The sequence below is a fragment of the Phascolarctos cinereus genome, unplaced genomic scaffold (assembly GCF_003287225.1).
Source record: "Phascolarctos cinereus isolate Bilbo 61053 unplaced genomic scaffold, phaCin_HiC Scaffold_7;HRSCAF=346, whole genome shotgun sequence".
Lineage (NCBI taxonomy): Eukaryota > Metazoa > Chordata > Mammalia > Diprotodontia > Phascolarctidae > Phascolarctos > Phascolarctos cinereus.
Window position 1 is genome coordinate 93,593,896 of NW_027556180.1, and position 9,370 is coordinate 93,603,265.

At 43.9% G+C, this 9,370-nt stretch overlaps 1 pseudogene; it reads left to right on the top strand.

Annotated features, from left to right (window-relative positions):
• Positions 1–2,609: 2,609 nt before the first annotated feature.
• Positions 2,610–5,414, top strand: LOC110201412 (protocadherin-8 pseudogene; annotated as a pseudogene).
• The last annotated feature ends 3,956 nt before the right edge of the window (positions 5,415–9,370 follow it).

Here is a 9,370-nt window from a genome sequence, read left to right on the forward strand (position 1 = left end):
AGCCAGCACCGCACCATCCATATTGGAACCATCAGTTAAAAGGAGAAATGTTGAATATTGCAGATAAGTTCACTTACCTTGGCAGTATACTTTCCAGGGACGCACACATAAGTGATGAGGTTGATGAATGCATTGCCAGAGCCAGCTTAGTGTTTGAGAGGCTCCGAAGGAAAATGTGAGAAAGAAGAGGTATTAGACTGCTTTCCATGTTGAAGGTCTACAGAGCTGTTGTGCTGACCTTATTGTATGCCTATTTAATATTAGTTATTTGTACATTATTTTATCTCCTCTACTAGAATATAAACTTCAAGAGATATTAATGCTTTTCCTGACTTTACCTCCCTGCTATTCCTTGCACAAGACTTTTTGACAAGTCTTTCATGCCTGGAATTTTCTCCCTCCTCATCTCTGGCTCCTGGCTTCTCTGGTAATTTCCAAGTCCCAACTAAGCTATTACCTTCTACCCAAGAAGCCTTTCTTGATCTCCCTTAATGCCTAGTCTCTTCACTCTATTGATTATCTCCTATTTATCCTGTATATATCTTGTTTACATATAGTTGTTTGCACACTGTCTCTCCCATTTTGAATATGAACATCTGGAGAATAGGGACTGGTTTGTTTTTCTTTTGTTTTCTTTTTGCTTTTTTATTCCCAGTGCTTAGCACAGTCTCTAGAACATAGTACGTGTTTAACAAGTGTTTGTTGACTTGATTTGTTGACTGATTCTTCCTCCCTATCCTAATTCCCCAATTTGTTATCTCCTTTCTCAAATTTTTGTAGTATTTATATTTCTCTTGTATATTTTATGTTCCATTAAATATTGGTTATTTGTGTACTGTTATATTACTCCTTCTAGAATGTAAACTCCAAGAGGGTAAAGGTGCATTTTATTTGTTATTCTGTATTCCCCAGGAGTAGCAAAGCATTCTGCATAATAAAATGTTTGTGGAATCATGGCAGATTTAAACCTATATAAATAAGCATTGTCATGACTTCAACAGCTTTCCATAAAAAAAAAAACAACTCTCTTTAGCTTTTGTTTGCTACAGCATGGTCTAGAAATGTGCTTGCAGCAATATTTATGAAAGCACCTGGATATCAATAGGCTTATCAAAGGCTAGTTAGTTCCAGCTTTTGATTCCTAGGTCTTGGCTCTGATCATCAACTGTAACTGTCTATTAATGATGTAAAAATAAATGTTTGCTGACATAGCCATGAAGGAATCAATAACATTACAGGTTATTCACATACCTCATTTTAAAATTAGGTTCAGCATATGAACACAGCCTCTGTGTTGATTTTGTTCTGTATATTATAGGACATTCTGCACTGTTGACAATTCAATAGAATTAGTAACAGTGTCATCATTAGCAAGTTGGACTGCTTAGCATTTAGAGCACTTCACACATAAAGGGCACTTAACATGAAACTATTTATTGTGATATGAACAGATGGTTTAATGTTTCTGTAGCCTTCAGCAAATCAGACCACCCGTGGCTTTCTTCAGCCACAGGCTTTTAAAAATAATTGATGCAGGGCAATTTTCTAGTAAGACTAACTGGAGTACTTTCTCTCAAACCATCTCCTTACCATCAACATTCCCTACTGCATTGGTTTGTAGTTGACTGGGGTAACATTTTTTTCCCCCTGCCTTACATTCCCTGCTATCACAGATAAGTAATCACTGACATAAAAGAAGAGGAAGCGGTTGAAATTTCATTATTAATGATTCCTTTGCTGTAGGAAAGCTATTCAGAAATGATTACTTTGGAAAATTGTTGTCTCCTGATTGGACATTTGCAGACACTGAAGAGGTAGTTCCCTAGAACCTGTCAATAAAAAATATGAGAAAAACAAACAAAAACAAAGCCCCAGAATAGAGAGCCAAAGCCATATTGAACAAAGTAGAATCCATGTTTATTTCAAAACATCCCAGAAAAGTAATCATGATCCCATCAGAGGATTATATAATTGTTCTCTGGGAGAACTACAGAGGATGAAAATCCTGCTTGCTCATCCTGAAAGTTATAAAAAGTACATATAGAAAGCAAGTGAGCTCTCTTAAAGCACAAACTTTTCTAGGATTTACAATAACACATGGTGATCTGCAGGAGGCATTGTTTAGGCTCTGTTTTGTGAGTCTCTTTAGGGGGATAATGTGACCCTGAAAAGGAGGATTGGTCAGAAAAGATACTCATTTACATGTTCTAAACTATGTAACCTCTGGGGCAAGGCTCAGAAAAGACACACTTGCCTGGGGCTGAGAAAACTGATTATACAGCTGAGGGGGTTTGCTGAAGGCATGTATTTAAGGAAGGGCAAGTATCTCCAGCCTTAGCTCTTAGGAATGTTTCTGAGGGAGTAAAGTCTGCAGCTGTAAAGATTCTGCAGCTTGCCCTTCCTTCCTTCCTTCCTTCCTTCCTTCCTTCCTTCCTTCCTTCCTTCCTTCCTTCCTTCCTTCCTTCCTTCCTTCCTTCCTTCCTTCCTTCCTTCCTTCCTTCCTTCCTTCCTTCCTTCCTTCCTTCCTTCCTTCCTTCCTTCCTTCCTCCCTCCCTCCCTCCCTCCCTCCCTCCCTTCTCTCTCTCTCTTTCTCTCTCTCTCTCTCTCTCTCTCTCTCTCTCCCTCTCTCCCTCTCTCTCTCTCTCTCTCTCTCTCTCTCTCTCTCTCTCTCTCTCTCTCTCTCTCTCTCTCTCTCTCTCTCTCTCTCTCTTTAAACGAACATGTCCCACAGGAAACTTAGGTTTCCCACTGTCACTCTATGCAGGAGTAGACTAAGCTGTGTGTGGCTGCTATGGCTCCTGATTGCAAGGTTCCGCACAGAGACAGTAAATTACCACGTCTACGAGGAAGAGACCCCAGGGACAGTCATCGGTGTCCTCTCTGAACACACTATGCTTGATTCAGCCAGTAAGATTCCTAGAAATTTCCGCCTGATGAAGCAGTTCAACAGCTCTCTGATCCGGGTGAATGAGGCTGACGGACAGCTTACCGTCGGGGAGAGCGGTATCGACCGAGAGCGGCTATGCCAGCAGTCCCTGCAATGCACTCTGGCTTTCGACGTGGTCAGTTTCTCCCAGTTAATACATGTCGAAGTGGAGGTGAGAGACATCAATGACCACTCCCCACGCTTTCCAGCCTCCGAGATCTTTGTGGAGGTGTCCGAGAGCGTGGCTGTGGGCACCCACATCTCCTTGGCAGTGGCCGTGGACGAGGACGTGGGTTACAACGCCCTCCAGAGCCTGCGTCTGGTTGAGCCACACAGCTCCTTTCGCGTGGAGCTGCAGACTCGAGCTGATGGCACCAAATGCGCTGACCTGGTGCTTTTGCAGGAGCTGGACCGTGAGAGTCAGGCTGCTTACAGCCTAGAGGTGGTGGCCCAGGACGGTGGAAGCCCCCCGCGCTCCACCACAGCCACCCTCAACGTTCGGGTTCTGGATGCCAATGACCACAGCCCAGCCTTCCCACAGGGCGCTGTCACCGAGGTGGAGCTGGAGGAGGACACTCCCGAGGGCTCCCTGCTACTCGATCTGGACGCCACCGACCCAGACGAGGGCCCCAACGGTGATGTAATGTTCTCCTTCGGTGGCCGAACCTCCCCTGAGGCGCAGCTCCTTTTCCGCTTGGACCCGCTGTCAGGCCGCCTGACTCTGGCTGGGCCCGTGGATTATGAACAGAAGGACACCTACGAGCTGGACGTGAGGGCTCAGGACCAAGGCCCAGGGCCGCGTGTGTCCACTTGCAAGGTCATCGTGCGCATCCTCGACGTCAATGACAACGCGCCGGATATAATCATCACTCCACTGGCAGTGGCCACCACCACCGCCTCCGACCACTCCAGCTTCTTCGCCTCTTCAGGGCCGGGAGGCCCGCAGCCTGGGGTGTCTTCTCTCATCCGGGAGGGGGTGGCTCAAGGGAGCCTCGTGGCCCTGGTCAGCACCTCGGACAGGGATTCCGGCTCCAATGGACAGGTGCGTTGCGCCCTCTATGGACACCAGCACTTTCGACTGCAGCCGGCCTACGCGGGCAGCTACCTAGTGGTGACAGCGGCTCCCCTGGATCGCGAGCGCATCTCAGAGTACAACCTGACCGTGGTGGCTGAGGACCGCGGATCCCCTCCGCTGCGCACTGTGAAGCCCTACACCGTGCGCGTGGGAGACGAGAACGACAACGCTCCGCTCTTTGCGCGTCCCGTCTACGAAGTGTCAGTGACGGAGAACAACCCTCCGGGAGCCTACCTTACCACAGTGGTTGCTCGAGACCCAGACTTGGGCCGTAACGGCAGGGTGACCTATCGGCTGTTAGAGGCCGAAGTGGGTTGGGGCGTGGGCCTGGTATCCACCTACGTTTCTGTGGACCCGCGCACTGGGGTACTAAGGGCTCGGAGGAGCTTTGACCGCGAGGAGCTGGCCGGACTGGAGGTGGGGCTGGAGGCGCACGACGGTGGCTCTCCGCCCCAGTGGGGCCGGACCGTGGTGCGGCTGGTGGTGGAGGACCAGAACGACCACGCGCCCGAAGTGACTTCCCCACTGCTTTCCAATGGCTCAGCTCGCGTGCCGCTGCCCCACGGGGCGCCCCCGGGCTTCCTGGTCACCCAGGTGTGGGCCCATGACGAAGACGAGGGTCCCAATGCCGAGCTGACTTACATCCTCACCCACAGTGACGGCGGCCCCGGGGCGCTGGCGCTGCACCCGCACACGGGCGAGCTGTCGCTGCAGCAGCGGCTGTCGCCTTGGCCCACCGACCTTCTCACCTTGGTGGTCACAGTGCGGGACGGCGGGCGGCCGTCCCTCTCCTGCACCGCCACCCTGTCCTTGGTCCCCGCGCCTGCCTCTCCCCCTGGCGGAAATGTGGTGTTGGTGCCACCTCCACCCCTGCCACCGCCTTCAAGAGAGGAGCTGACTGGGGCGCAGCAGGGGCGGCTGCAGAGGGGTTTCGAGTGGAGTCCTGACCTCTCCACTATCTGCATTGGGGCGCTGGCCGGTGGATGCGGGCTGCTGCTCGTGGCCATCGTCACCGTGGCCTCCTCGTGCCGGGGTAGGGGCCTGGTCGGGAGGAAGGCGTTTTTCAAGGGCAGCACGAGATCAGGACTGGCCAGCTCAGACAGCCAGACATTTGGCAGCCAGGGGTCTCCTGGAGGGTCGGATAGTAATGACTTTGAGAGCCTCGAAGAGTCTTACCATCTTTCTGTCACAGATGAAGTCGAGAAAGAGGAGGAGGAAGAGGAGACTTTCAGCACACTTCGTTCGAGGGACTGTGGGGTTTCCCTTTCTCCCTCATCTCCAGAGAGGAATAAGACTCCCAAGTCCCAGGTACCCCCCTCCCCAGCCTTAGAAATTCTAGGAACCCTTACCACAAGAATTCTGACCCAGCGCCTGCTGGAGCTTGAGTTTCTGAAGCTCATTTCAATTTGCTAATTCTTCCAGGGGCAGAGGTGGTGTGTATTTCAATTAGCAAAGAAGATTCACTTCCCATCAGACTTACAGATTTGATGATTTTTATGTTGCAGGCACAAATATGTTTATGTGCTGTGTGCATTGTCTCTGTAGTTCAGTTTTAACACAGCCACAATGAAGGGTTTAAATGATATCTTTGGGAAGAGTTTCACATGACTGATTGGTGTGTCTGCCTTGTGGGTTTTGATGAAAAATTATTAACTGCTACTTTCACCTCACCTCTCTTTAATAGGGTTCAATCTCAGCTCCTTTTCATTCCACATCTCTGTGGCAAGAGGATAAATCTGCTTCAAGTTTAGGGTAATTTCAGAATATTTATTGTTATGTCTCAGCAATATGCTTGACATTTTTTATGTTGAACATTTTTATGCGTAACCAAAGTAATTCCTTCTTTTTGACTTCCAGTACCCATTCAAGACCAGATGAATCCAGTGTGAAGGACAGTGGGAAAGGAGACAGTGAATGTAATGACAGTGATTCTGATATTAGTGGAGAAGGGGTCAAGAAAATATCTTTTCAGATAACTGAAAAGCAAGCTGGTAAGTGTATACCTTCTAACTATGGAGAGCTCTGACTCTCTCTGATATCCTCTTCATATATTTGTGCTGACTAAAAGAGCAAAATTTAGCAAGTGATCACAAATGTGACATGGAAGCAAGGCTCTTGCTGACTCCTGCTGGCTCAAAAAGGAGAAACTCTGAAACTCATGATAATTGATACTGTGTTACCTTATAATGCTGACAAAATGTCAAGTATATCAGGCATGTGAGATTCTTAGAAAGGAATTTCTAAGATTTCAGTTAGATTGGAACACTACTTTCAGCATGGACAAAACTCCAAATGTTGTTTTCAGCAGCACAATATAAAGGCGCTACTACTTCTTGTTCTCCAGGTATTATATACTTCCATTAATGCAGTCTGAGATTATGCTGGCTTCTTAAGCAGCTGCATTAGATTGTTTTACTGCTTGGAAGATTTTAGTGTTATCTGAGAAGCTGACTTTCATTAAGAATGTGTTTATAAAAATATGACATAAGACTATTTCAAGAACCAGTCCCTGGGAGAGGTACATGTTATCCCCATCCTTTATTGTTATTGTTCCTAAGCCAGGTCCCTATCCTGGATAATATTCTCTTCAGTTCCAGTGAATCAAAAGTTTGTAGATTAAGTACATAGCAAACAGTTGAATGGAATTAAAATAATGAATCATAAGTCTTAAAGAGTATATTTTCTTGGAAACAATTAGGGATTGAATCTGTGCCTTGATTGACATTATTTCATTGAAAATGATTATAATGTTATTATTCACATCATTGAACCTTAGACACAGACTAGCAATAGTCTGGGGGTGGACTAGAAGCTGTGTTCTCAAACTATTACTCTCTTTCCAGAGTATAGGCCTTCCTTGTGGGCAGGTAGAGTAATTATTTCTTGGGAGTGAAGTTCCCTGGTCAGCCTTGATGTTAGCGATTGTCTCTCTCCAATCCCACAGAGATTATTTATAGAGAGCTACATATCTCCCCCTAGAACAGGTGATTCCTGGCTCTTCAGCAAGTTATGCTGTGGGTTTCATTGTTTATCCCTACATGTTGAAATTTGTCTCCACTTTTGATTGGCTTCAGTGATGTGCAGGATGCCCTGAGATGTATAGCATATAGACAGTAATATCTGAATGCCCCAACTTCCATATTCATTTTTTTTCCTGAAGGAATAAGACTGAGACACAAAGGTTGTACCTACTACTTTTTAACACTCAACTATAGCATTAACATAATCAGCATATATCTTATGATTGGATACAAAAGGTTCATGTAATAATAATAGCTAGAATTAGTTTGGCACTTTAAAGTTTGCCAAGTGCTATATAAACATTATATCATTTAATCTTCACAACAATTCTGGGAGGTGCTATTATTATTCTTTTTTCACAGATGAGAAAAGTGAGTCAGAGAGAGGTCACATGACTTGCCTAGGGTCAAATAGCTAGTAAGTATCTGAGGCTAGATTTGAACTCAGGTTTTCATGACTCTAGATCCAATGCCCTATCCGTTGTGCCACCTACCTGCCTCTAAATATCAACACTCATGCTCCAAACATTACTTTCTGATTGAGTTTACTGTACTAATTATACTTTATTAATTAGAAACCATTTGAACTGGATAATAAATGCTTACACTTAGAATTTCTTCATCTTTACAACCATCATGCTAATTGTCTAAAATATGTTCACTGCAGCTATCTCCTCAATAATACTTCTCTCTCCCAGTTTACCTTTCACCAACAGAGCAATCTTTTTATCGCTCTCAGTCATCATCCCTCACCACTATCTCACCTCACTCAATCTTCACTTAAAGTTCAAGCTAATCATTTGTATTTATGATCATTCTAACTTCCCTCTTTCCTCTAGTGGATCAAGCTTTCTTGAATCAATTACTTATCATCTTCCCTTCATCACTAACAATTCTATCTATGAGTCCCTGTGCTCCCTAAGTCAGTCCTATAGCATATACCAACATTTATTTTCATTTTTGAAATGTTTTCTAAATTTTAACTTTGTTAAAGTCTCCTAATACCATGGGACTCTGTCTAATGATTGTGGACCCATTTCACATTCCTTATGAGTATCCTATACTGAACTTTAAATAAGACTGTTTGAATTCTTTATTTATGTTACTGCGTCATATATCACATTCATCTATAAAATTGCTTTAGCAGGATGACTGAAAAAAGGACAAATTAGTGTAAAAACAGGTCATAATCAGGCTAGACTTCGAACAGATAGAGATATGGAAAGCTGCTATAGGCAATGTATTTATTTTTTATATCAAAGTCCTGATACATAGTAATGAGACATGGAAAGGAAGCATGGATAAATAAAATCTGAGTACAAACTCCAAACCTTACTTCAGCTAATGGTTTCAGCCTTTTCATTACGTGCTATCTTTATCAGCTATGTTAACAAATAGAAGAAATGATTAATTTGACTTTTACTTTCATTTATTTCTTTAGCAATAAGAGGGTATACAGAGGCCAGAAGAGGGAAAAAAAGGAGTAAAAAAAGGAGTAAACAAAGGGCTGGAAAACTGGTCCCTTAATAACCAAGGGTTGATTATATTTCTAACATACTACTATATAACATTCAGTTCTAGTATGTTTTTCCCCCATAAATGCTTAAAAACAACCCAATTCTTCCTTTTTTTAATTTTTAAGGTGTTCTGGGAAGTATGGCAAGAAGAACTTTTAAGGATCCTGAAAGATCATTTTTAATGTGGGAGTCCCAAGCAAGCAAGAATCTTTCATCACACTATGACAAGGCCTATAGGATTGCATTTTCTTCAGGTGTCATCCATCAGCATCTTTCTCAGCTGAGAAATACTAATTTTCATACAGAAGACTCTAAGCTAAAAGAGTATTATTATCAAGGTAGTGCCCCCCAGAGTGAAAGTCTGCCAAATGTGTATGAAAGAACCCCGAACAGTGGGACAATGATGCCACCTTCTACTCCGTTAAGACAGTATAATGGATTAAATCATCCCCCAGAGAACACTTTAACTTTGCACACCTCTGAAATAAGCACATCATTCTGAAATGCCAAAGAATGTAGGGGGAAAAACCATGGAAATACATATATTTCTGTGTTTGTGATAGTTTCTTTAAGACAAGTGGTAGAATAAACCTTTGATTTTTCTGAAGGTTTCTTTAAGCTATGAAAACATCAATGCTGGGGATACATTATAGGACCCAACTATTTTACCAAAGATTCTTATTGAGAGTAACATTAGAATAAATAGTATTTGTTGTTACAGATGTAAAAATTGCAAGATGTATTTTATATATTGACACAATTTATAGATGTAAATGAAAAGAGTAGTTCTCAATGTTTATTTGTACTTCAAGGTGTATGTGATTCAATTATT